The 11,144-nt window shown below is 54.0% G+C and overlaps 2 protein-coding genes across 6 annotated transcripts in view; one reads left to right on the top strand and one right to left on the bottom strand.

Moving 5' to 3' along the window:
• LOC144892684 (uncharacterized) overlaps window positions 1–11,144 on the bottom strand; it is an 88,328-nt gene that overhangs the window by 21,420 nt on the left and 55,764 nt on the right. The gene's annotated exons all lie outside the window — the stretch shown is intronic.
• LOC137428924 (scavenger receptor cysteine-rich domain-containing group B protein-like) overlaps window positions 1–11,144 on the top strand; it is an 87,424-nt gene that overhangs the window by 31,138 nt on the left and 45,142 nt on the right. The gene's annotated exons all lie outside the window — the stretch shown is intronic.

The following is an 11,144-nucleotide window of genomic DNA, read 5'->3' as shown; positions in this document are numbered from 1 at the left end:
GTTTGAGGAGGGGGTGGTGGGGTTTGAGAAGGAGGAGTGTGTGGTTTGAGGAGGAGGTAGTGGGGTTTGAGGAGGAGGAGGAGGGGTGTGGGGTTTGAGGAGGAGGTGGGGTTTGAGGAGGAGGAGGAGGGGTGTGGGGTTTGAGGAGGGGGTGTGGGGTTTGAGGAGGAGGGGTGTGGGGTTTGAGGAGGGGTGGTGGGGTTTGAGGAGGAGGAGGGGAGGTGTGGGGTTTGAGGAGGAGGGGAGCCCTGAATTCCAAAGAGCTGCCCAGATCCAACAGGTGAAAACTCAAGGGAAACTATCTTATGCTGAGGCTGTCCTTCAGGCCCCCAAAATTAAGACCCCAACATATGCCGTTATCAGTAAGACCAAAACTGATGACCTGCCTAAAGTACTAACTAAATTGGTGTACTAATCCAATCAGTACTAATCCATTCACTGGGCAGTCTTCTCCTCATCTGCAGCAGCGAGGCGTGAATAGTGGGTCCACTCAAACAGTTTGGGTATACTGTAGTGGGTATCTGCTGGTGATCGCCACCCTCAAATTGGAAAGGGACCAAGAGGACATTGACAGACCCCCTCATGGAACTTTTCCAAGGCCAATTGGGTCAGCTTCTCCAGGCATTGCTCTGAGGACGTGTGCAGAGCTCGCTCATGAGAACATTGACACCTTTCAGAGCAACTTCCTCAAATCTAGATATACCACCGCCTAGGAGTCGATCCCCATTTGTAAAATCTCAGCCGTTCGGAAAATCAAAGTTCCCTTGGTGGAACAAAGCAAACAAGCTATCCGGGCTAGAAGGGTTTATTTTGTTTTGTATACAAGATCGAGGCTCGTGTAAGAGCTAACATCAATTGCAAAAAAAACAATCGGACAAGCAAAACATATTGTTGCGGATCTCAACGTCGGCCTCCCCCTTACCAAGGGGGGATTAATCCCCTTGTCTTTTATCTCGCCGACGCGATCCGGGGCTATGACGTTCCTTCCGGTCAGCGCTGAATAGGGTGGTAGGCCGAATTATTAATATTACCTAATTACCAGCGCCTCCCAGGAAGCAAGGAAATAACCCTGCCCGAACCACGGTTGCAGTGGAAACGCCGAGCGATAGCGAGCCATGATCCGGGCCGTTAACAGGTACTAAACCCGATCCGAGCAGTTGTAATCGTGCCACGCTTACCCAATGGAAGAAATCACTAATACGGTCGGATTAAGAAGAAAGGAAGAACAGATTGGTTTATTAACACTTTGTACAATGATGCGAAGAAGAAGAAACACAGTGCAGCCTTAAGAACAGTCTTAACTTATCCCCTGGACAAACGGGCCCGCACACACAGACACACTCACACGGGGATGTAGATGGTCAGGGTTGATGGTCCAGGATGATGTCCACAGCTCGTTCTCCGGGTCCCCGACTCGTACCGCGAAGAAGATGGTAGGACAGACGGCAGGCGCTCCTCGTGGTTCGTTGGTGCGGATCGGACAATTATCGGGGGAGAAGTAGACTAAGCTGGCGGTTACTTCGCGGCTCAGCCGCGTATGTAATAAACGAACCGGCACGATATGCGCTCCCAACAGTTCGAATGGCGAAGCGTCTCTCCTGCCGAATTCCTCAACAATGCGCCACTGATGCGAGTTCTTTATACAGGGCGCTCTCCAATCGTTCTTGCTTATACAATGCGCTCTCCCAGCAAGTCCTGTCAATGCAGCGAGTCCTTCACAATACCAATCTTGGCTTCAGTCCTCTTGATAAAGTGCAATAGCCCTGTTACAAAGCCCCTCGCTCATCAGTCCTCTGTAAGGGCTTTGTGAGCGCGTTTATATAGCGCCGCCCAGCGAACCCTGTGAACTTGCCAGCCACGCCTTACCACGCCCCTCACGCCATTTCACCCGAGCCCTGGTTGGTTGTTGGCTCTTACCGGCTCCGCCCTTGACGTCTGCTTGACGTGGCCACACCCGACCTCGCGCTCCTCCCCCTTTTTCAGGCCTACCTCGTGGCATTTGGCTGGTATGAGCATCCTAATGCGAGGGGCAGTAGCAAAAATGGGGCACAGACTGGATGCTGCCCAACGAGGTAGATTTGGAGGGTGGGCCGCAAAATGAACGGGACCTAAGCTTTTTTTTTTTTTTACACAACGCAGGTATCACTAATTGGAATGGCCTTATTCTACACATATACTATGACATAACTAATGTTCTAAGGTGGCCTAAGTGTTTCATGTGGACTAACTATGGGGGCAAAACCTTTAACCTTTATTAATCAATATGTACATTCTCAGAACCGCAACAATATAATAAAGGGAGTGGGAGACAAGATGGGGAGAGAGAGGGAAGCACACAAGTACAACAGCAGAGAACAGGGACATCGGGAGATCTGTGGGAGGGAGAGGGCTTGGGGGGAGGAGGCATGGGAATGGGGGGGGGTAGGTGGGAGAGGTATAAAACACATGGACACTGCTAGAACTTCAATGAAATAAGTTGGTATTTCAAAAAGTGGATCTGGGGTGAATTAGCGGGGGTAGAAAATATCAAGGTTTTGGATGGGGGAAGATAAGAGATGGTGGTGAACAGCTGTTTTAAAGACCTGGAGGGATGAGTAGGATTGAAGAGAGTGAGGGAGTTTGTTCCAGAGGTGGGAGAAAAGCGGAATAAAAGAGTGAAGGTGAGCAGAGAGCCTAGATTTTGGCAGTTTCACCATAAGAGGGTTGCTGGCAGATCTTGTGCATCCTGCAGGAATATTTGGGGGACAGAGCACAGATAGAGCGGGGGGAGCAATGCCGGAGAGGAGTCGGTCGAAGACAGAAAGACGACCTACCTGCCTGCGGTGAGTGAGTGAAAGGCCCTCGGAGTTAGCTTCATCGCGGGAGATTCCAATGATTCTGAAAGCTTTGGTTTCAACAGCGTGAAGCCGAGCTAGGTGTGAGGCAGGAGCACCGGCCCAGAGGGGAGAGCAGTATTCCATTGAGCTGCGGATGAAAGCCTTGTATGTGGTGAGGAGCTCAGGTGTGCCAAGGAAGGACTTCACTCAACGGAGGATGCCCAGTCGGTGACTGGCTTTGGAGGCCAGCTTGAAAATGTGGTTTTCCCAGGAAAGATCATTGCAGATAGTGAGACCCAAAAGCTTGAGCGACAGAACTTCTTGGAGTGGATTGTTCAGAAAGTAGATGGGAGGGTTGTCCAGTCGGTCTTTTCGGAGAGACATAGTAAGAGTGAGATTTGTCAGGATTGAAAGACATGTTGCTCTTAAAACGTTAGAACATCTGTTGACCCAAATATGCCAATGAGTTTAAAAGTAGAAGAGTTTAAACCCAGTGAGCAATCAAATGAGCCAAGACTGTTTCTCGGTGCTCCTCCTGTTCATCCATCAACCCAGACGTCTCTCTCCAAACCATCTGTAGAAGGGTAAAATGTATGAATGGAAGGAAAGATGGAGGGACAACCATCCCCCTGCTCGTCTGCATCAATGAAACATGCTGGCTGAACAGAGACAAGGCCTCTACCTTTGGAATACATTTCTCTCACCTCATTGGAGACACAAACACTCACTCGTCATTTAGTTCAAAATGTATAAGTAAAGCGCGGCGTTACGCGCGCTGCTTGTGAGCAAGGAGGAAGCGGACAAGCGGTAACATATAAACGTCTTTATTGTAAGACTACACTGTAACACTAAGACTCCTCCGGGCTGGTCGCCCGGGGTATATCATGAGGCCACGCCTACCCCTCGGGCGTGGCCACCGCCCACTCGGTGCGTGGAATGATGTCACCACGCCAGTGGGCTTTTGTGTCCGCCACACGCGCCCCCCCAGAATTCCCGCGCACCTGGAGGGCCAGTTTGCGGGGCAGACGAATGACCCGGCCGAAGCGCCCCCTGGCGATCGGCGGCGTCCGGGGTGCAGGGATACCAGGTGGGATGCCCCTGGCTGCCCCTGGGATGGGTGCAGGACCGGGGGGCGCCGTGGCGGCGGGGCTGGGCGGTGCCGGGGGTCCGCCCGCAGGAGGGCGGCCCCGACGTGGGGGTTGGGCCACTGGCGGTGGATGGTCCACATCGAGGTGGGCCGGCTTGAGGCGGTCTACCGAAACGCGGTCAGGAGTACCGCCGATGTCCAGGGTGAAGTGCTTCGCCCCGGTCTCCAGCACGCGGAAAGGCCCGTCGTACGGGGGCCGCAGTGGTGTCCGATGGGCATCGTGGCGGACGAAGACGTACTCCGCCGTGCGAAGCTCCGGGGCGACGTGCGTCGGTGGGTGCCCGTGGCATGCCGTTGGCACCGGGGCGAACCTCTGGGCGGTCTCTTGCAGAGCGGAGCGCTGCTGTGCCGCGGACCATGGTGCCGTGGAGTCGGGGAGGAACTCGCCCGGCACCCGCAGCGGTTGCCCGAAGACCAACTCCGCCGCGGATGCGCGCAGGTCCTCCTTGGGCGCCGTCCGGAGGCCCAGCAGGACCCAGGGGAGCCTGTCGACCCAGCCGCCGTCGCGGAGGGTGGCCCGGAGCGCGGCCTTCAATGAGCGGTGAAATCGCTCACACAGGCCGTTAGCCTGGGGGTGGTAGGCCGTGGTTCGGTGCAGCCGGACCCCGAGCCCCTGCGCAACCGCCCCCCAGAGCTCCGAGGTGAACTGGGGGCCGCGGTCGGATGAGATGTCTGAGGGGGCGCCGAACCGGGCGACCCAGGTGGCGATGAAAGCCTGCGCGACATCGGCCGCCGTTGTCGACGCCAAGGGCACGGCCTCCGGCCACCGGGTGGTGCGGTCCACCATGGTGAGGACGTAGGTGAAACCCCGCGAGGGGGGCAGAGGTCCCACCAGGTCCACGTGGACGTGGTCAAACCGGCGTTCCGGCACCGTGAACGGGGCCAACGGGGCCTGGGTGTGCCGGTGCACCTTGGCGCGCTGGCACGCGAGGCACGTCCTGGCCCAGCCGCGGACGGCCTTCCGGAGGCCATGCCAGACGAACTTGTCGGCGATCAGCCTTTGGGAGGCCCTCGCGCCCGGGTGGGACAGGCCGTGGATGGCGTCAAACACCTGGCGCTGCCAGCCCGCGGGCACAATGGGGCGAGGACGCCCGAGGGAGACGTCGCACAAGAGAGCCGCGCCCGCGCCGTCGAACGGCACCTCGGTGACGCGGAGGCCCGTGACGGCGGTCCGCAAGGCCTGGACGTCGGGGTCAGCGGCCTGGTCCGCTGCCATCCGGGCATAGTCGATGCCGAGGTGGACTGCGTGGGCGACGGCCCGGGAAAGGCAATCCGCCACCGGGTTGTCCTTCCCCGCGACGTGCTGGATGTCCGTCGTGTACTCGGACACGGCCGAGAGGTGACGCTGCTGCCGGGCCGACCACGGCTCGGTGACCTTGCCCATCGCGAAGATCAGCGGCTTGTGGTCGACGAAGGCAGTGAACGCCCGGCCTTCGAGCAGATGGCGGAAGTGCCTGACCGCCAAGTGAAGTCCGAGCAACTCGCGGTCGAAGGTACTGTAACGGCGTTCGGGCGGGCGAAGCTGCCGGCTAAAGAACGCCAGCGGTTGCCAAGCTCCACGCACCCATTGCTCGTGCACCGCGCCCACCGCGTAGTCCGAGGCATCGGTGGTGAGGGCGATCGGTGCATCGGGCGCCGGGTGCGCGAGCATGGTGGCGTTAGCCAAGGCGAGCTTCGCGCCCGTGAACGCCGTGTCCATCTGCTCGGTCCAGGTAACGTCGCCTTTGCCCGGCTTACCTCGGAGAGCTTCGTGCAGGGGGCGCAGGAGCTGGGCGATACGGGGCAGGAACCGATGGTAAAAGTTCACCATGCCCAGGAACTCCTGCAGCCCTCTGATCGTGCGGGGGCGCGGAAACCCCTTCACCGCCTCCACCTTGGCCGGCAGGGGGACGGCGCCGTGCCTGGTGACACGGTGCCCCAGAAAATCGATTGTGGCGGCGCCGAACCGGCACTTTGCGGGGTTCACAATCAGGCCATGCTGGCCCAGGCGTTCGAAGAGCGTGCGGAGGTGGCGTAGGTGCTCTTCGCGGGACGCGCTGGCGACGAGGATATCGTCCAGGTAGACGTAGACAAAATCCAAGTCGCGCAGGACGCTGTCCATCAGTCGCTGGAACGCCTGAGCCGCATTCTTCAGACCGAAGGGCATGCGCAGGAACTCGAAGAGTCCGAATGGCGTGATGACCGCCGTCTTCGGGACGTCCTCCGGCCTGACGGGGACCTGATGGTAGCCGCGTATGAGGTCCACCTTCGAGAAGAAGGACCTGCCCGCCAAACGGGCGGAAAAGTCCTGAATGTGGGGGACGGGGTAGCGGTCGGGAGTCGTGGCGTCATTGAGACGGCGATAGTCCCCGCACGGTCGCCATCCCCCGCCGGGCTTCGGCACGATGTGCAGCGGCGACGCCCAAGCGCTCTCTGAGCGCCGAACGATGCCGAGTCGCTCCAGGGTAGCGAACTCCGCTTTTGCCACCGCCAGCTTCGTCGGCTCGAGGCGGCGTGCCCGGGCGTAGACCGGTGGCCCGACGGTGGGGATGTGATGGGCCACCCCGTGCTTGACGGCCCCCGCCGAGAAGGTGGGCCGCGTGAGGGCCGGGAAGCCGGCGAGGAGGCGGGTGAATGCGTCCGCTGCCGGAAGCGTACATACCAACGTGGCCGGAACCGAATCGTTCGGCAAGCCGCTTGGCAAGCCGCTCGTTGAGCTGGGCAACGCACATGCGAGCGAGCTGAACGTCTCGGCCTGGACAAGCCGTCTGCGCTTGACGTCGACCAGGAGCCCATTAGCGCACAGGAAGTCCGCGCCAAGCAGTGCCATGGGCACGTCGGCGGTGACGAACGTCCATCGGAAAACCTGCCCTCCAAACCGCAGAGAGAGGCAGCGTTTTCCGTACGTACGGATGGGCGTCCCGTTCGCGGCAAGCAGCGCGGGGCCCCCACCTGCGGCGTGCTTGTCTGACGTGCCGGCGGGAATGACACTCACCTGTGCTCCCGTGTCGCACAGGTAACGGCGCCCGGAGAAGGTGTCCGTTATGAACAGCAGGCTGCTCGAACGGCCGGCGCTCATCGCCACAATTGAGCGCCGGCCCGGGCGTTTCCCGACCCGTTGAAGGAGCACGGCGGATGACACCGCCGAGCTTCGTGGCCGAACTTGGCGTGGAACCAGCACCAGGTGGTGGAGCTGGAGGAGTGCGGCTGGCTCCGCCAGGCCGGTGGAGTCGACGGGTTTCCCCGCGGTGGCGGTTTTCGCCGCGGCGGTGGGCGGGGCGTGGCGGCGTTCACGAGGTGCGTATCAGCATGCTGCTGAACCACAGCGTGCTGTAGAAGATGATGCTGTGGAACATCAGCGTGCTGTAGAAGATGATGCTGTGGAACATCAGCGTGCTGTAGAAGATGATGCTGTGGAACATCAGCGTGCTGTAGAAGATGATGCTGTGGAACATCAGCGTCGAAGGCCGTGACGGCCACGCCAACGCTCGCCCGCGTGTCCGAAGCGGCGAAGTACTTGTCCGCCTCGGCCGCCAATGCTCGGGGTTCCGTTAGCCCGGTCCCGGCCAACGCGAGGCGAACCTGCGCTGGAAGTTGGCGACGGAAAAGCGCCCGGAATAGCGAACCGGGGGCTTCGTCGCCCAACAGTGACAGCATATGGTCCATTCGGACCGACGGGCGCGTCTCACCGAGCTCGGGGATATCCAGGAGGCGGTTGGCCCGTGCGTCGTCCGTGAGGCTGAACGTGGCTAGGAGTAGCCGCTTGAGTGCCTCGTACTTGTGGCCGTCCGGTGGGTGGCGAAGGACGGACACAACTCGAGCGGCCGTGCCGGGCCCGAGGGAGGCGACGACGTGGCAGTAGCGCGTGTCATCGCCGGTGAGGTGCCGAAGCTGAAATTGGGCTTCGGCCTGGACGAACCAGACTTCGGCCTGAGCCTCCCAAAATTCCGGAAGTTTGACGTAGGCGGCCATGGCGATGGCGTCGCGTGTGGAAGGATCGCTCCGGCAGATCCAACGTCAAGGGTCACCAGTAAAGCGCGGCGTTACGCGCGCTGCTTGTGAGCAAGGAGGAAGCGGACAAGCGGTAACATATAAACGTCTTTATTGTAAGACTACACTGTAACACTAAGACTCCTCCGGGCTGGTCGCCCGGGGTATATCATGAGGCCACGCCTACCCCTCGGGCGTGGCCACCGCCCACTCGGTGCGTGGAATGATGTCACCACGCCAGTGGGCTTTTGTGTCCGCCACATAAGCATCATTTTGCCAACCAAGTCAGGTCAGTCTTTTGGGACTGCCACCGGTAACATGTAACCCAGTTCTACCTGCCGCATGGTCTGGTTGTCGGCGACTAAACCGACACCCTTTACTGACCTTGCTGGTGGGGAGGGTGACGGTGAGACCCTGCCAGGACTAAAAACAACACCTGGAAAAGGGTGGATGAGCTCCCATAGGGAGCCAACAGCCATTAAGTAAGGAGTTGGTGTCTCCTAAAAAACGCCCATCCGGTTTGGACCGTTTCAAGGAATTTGTCTCCTCAATTCTCTGTTTTTTTTGCTTTTTTTTGCTTTTTTGTTTGTTTGTTTGTTTTTGTATACAGAGTCGAGGCTCGTGAAAGAGCTAACATTTATCAAACAAACAAATCAAACAAACAGCAAACAAAGTATATAAAAAGGGGAGCGGTCGACAAGATGGGGAGAGAAGGGGAGGAAGCACACAAACACAACATTTGAGAGCAGGGACATCGGGAGATGTTTTTGGAGGGAGAGGGCCTGGGGGGAGGCAGGATAGGGGGGAGGCACAACCTATACTTGTCCCCAAACCGTACCCTCGGTCACCACCGCCACCACCCCCATCCGATCTACCTCACTCACAATTCCACCACACCCGTCCGATGGACCACAACCGTGATTTCACCACACCCGTCCATCGGAGCCACCACACCCATTGTATTGGACCACACCCATTATTTAAAGAAAAAAAGTTGAAAAACACAGGAAAATCCATCCAAAAAAATATCAATTTTGTCGTGTCCTGGATGCAAACTCCAATTATCTTCAAAGCAAGGACTGATCCAAATCACATCACGTGACAAACTTGCTTATTGATATTCTCATTTGTTTTCTTCACCTTCTCGAGTGTGGTGGACAGTGTCCTGGTCTAACCCGGTCAGTAGGTAAGATGATAGTTGTTATCCACAGCGGCCATCTTTGGTAACAGACACGAGTAGGAGTTAATTTATCACATAGCCATTAATCTGATACTTGTTTTGTGCAGCAATCTACTATAAATGGATTAGGTGTGTGTGTGTGTGTGTGTGTGTGTGTGTGTGTGTGTGTGTGTGTGTGTGTGTGTGTGTGTGTGTGTGTGTGTGTGTGTGTGTGTGTGTCATACTTTTTGTGTCTATTAATTACGTACGTATATTAATTAATTAGGTGTTACATACTATTGAAATGTAGCTTTTAACTCTTTAGACTGCTGAAGCCCCTTCGACCTTTGAAGACCCTTTAATACCCCTAAGATCCTTAAGACCCCAAAGACACCTAAAGACCTAGATCACCCAAAAGTCCCTGAGAATCCAAACGACTCAGAAGACCCAAAAGTCCCCGAGGAACCAAAAGTCCCTGAGGAACCAAAAGACCCTTGAGTTCAGCAGGCAGGTATGCTACAAGGCGGTGATGACCAATTCAAATTTGGTCCAATGAACCAACGAGACCCATAGTAAGTATAAAATAACAGTTTTGTCGAGTCAGATTTAATTTTGAATATAGAAAACTTGGATATATTTATTCAATGTTTTCAAGCAAGGTAAATAAATAACATGACTCAAGCAGGGTAAATAAATAACACGACAAGCAAGGTAAATAAATAACATGACTCAAACAGGGTAAATAAATAACATGACAAGCAGGGTAAATAAATAACATGACAAGCAGGGTAAATAAATAACATGACTCAAGCAAGGTAAATAAATAACATGACTCAAGCAGGGTAAATAAATAACATGACTCAAGCAGGGTAAATAAATAACATGACAAGCAGGGTAAATAAATAACATGACTCAAGCAGGGTAAATAAATAACATGACAAGCAGGGTAAATAAATAACATGACTCAAGCAGGGTAAATAAATAACATGACTCAAGCAGGGTAAATAAATAACATGACAAGCAGGGTAAATAAATAACATGACTCAAGCAGGGTAAATAAATAACATGACTCAAGCAGGGTAAATAAATAACATGACTCAAGCAGGGTAAATAAATAACATGACAAGCAGGGTAAATAAATAACATGACTCAAGCAGGGTAAATAAATAACATGACAAGCAGGGTAAATAAATAACATGACTCAAGCAGGGTAAATAAATAACATGACTCAAGCAGGGTAAATAAATAACATGACAAGCAGGGTAAATAAATAACATGACAAGCAGGGTAAATAAATAACATGACAAGCAGGGTAAATAAATAACATGACAAGCAGGGTAAATAAATAACATGACTCAAGCAGGGTAAATAAATAACATGACTCAAGCAGGGTAAATAAATAACATGACAAGCAGGGTAAATAAATAACATGACTCAAGCAGGGTAAATAAATAACATGACTCAAGCAGGGTAAATAAATAACATGACTCAAGCAGGGTAAATAAATAACATGACAAGCAGGGTAAATAAATAACATGACTCAAGCAGGGTAAATAAATAACATGACTCAAGCAGGGTAAATAAATAACATGACTCAAGCAAGGTAAATAAATAACATGACTCAAGCAGGGTAAATAAATAACATGACTCAAGCAGGGTAAATAAATAACATGACTCAAGCAAGGGAAAATAAATAACATGACAAGCAGGGTAAATAAATAACATGACTCAAGCAAGGTAAATAAATAACATGACTCAAGCAGGGTAAATAAATAACATGACTCAAGCAGGGTAAATAAATAACATGACTCAAGCAGGGTAAATAAATAACATGACAAGCAGGGTAAATAAATAACATGACTCAAGCAGGGTAAATAAATAACATGACTCAAGCAAGGTAAATAAATAACATGACTCAAGCAGGGTAAATAAATAACATGACTCAAGCAGGGTAAATAAATAACATGACAAGCAGGGTAAATAAATAACATGACTCAAGCAGGGTAAATAAATAACATGACTCAAGCAGGGTAAATAAATAACATGACTCAAG

This window comes from Myxine glutinosa, chromosome 6 (genome assembly GCF_964187855.1).
Source record: "Myxine glutinosa chromosome 6, kmMyxGlut1.1, whole genome shotgun sequence".
Taxonomy (NCBI): Eukaryota; Metazoa; Chordata; class Myxini; order Myxiniformes; family Myxinidae; genus Myxine; species Myxine glutinosa.
The sequence above is the reverse complement of the archived record's forward strand: the minus strand, read 5'-3'. Positions and strand labels throughout refer to the sequence as shown.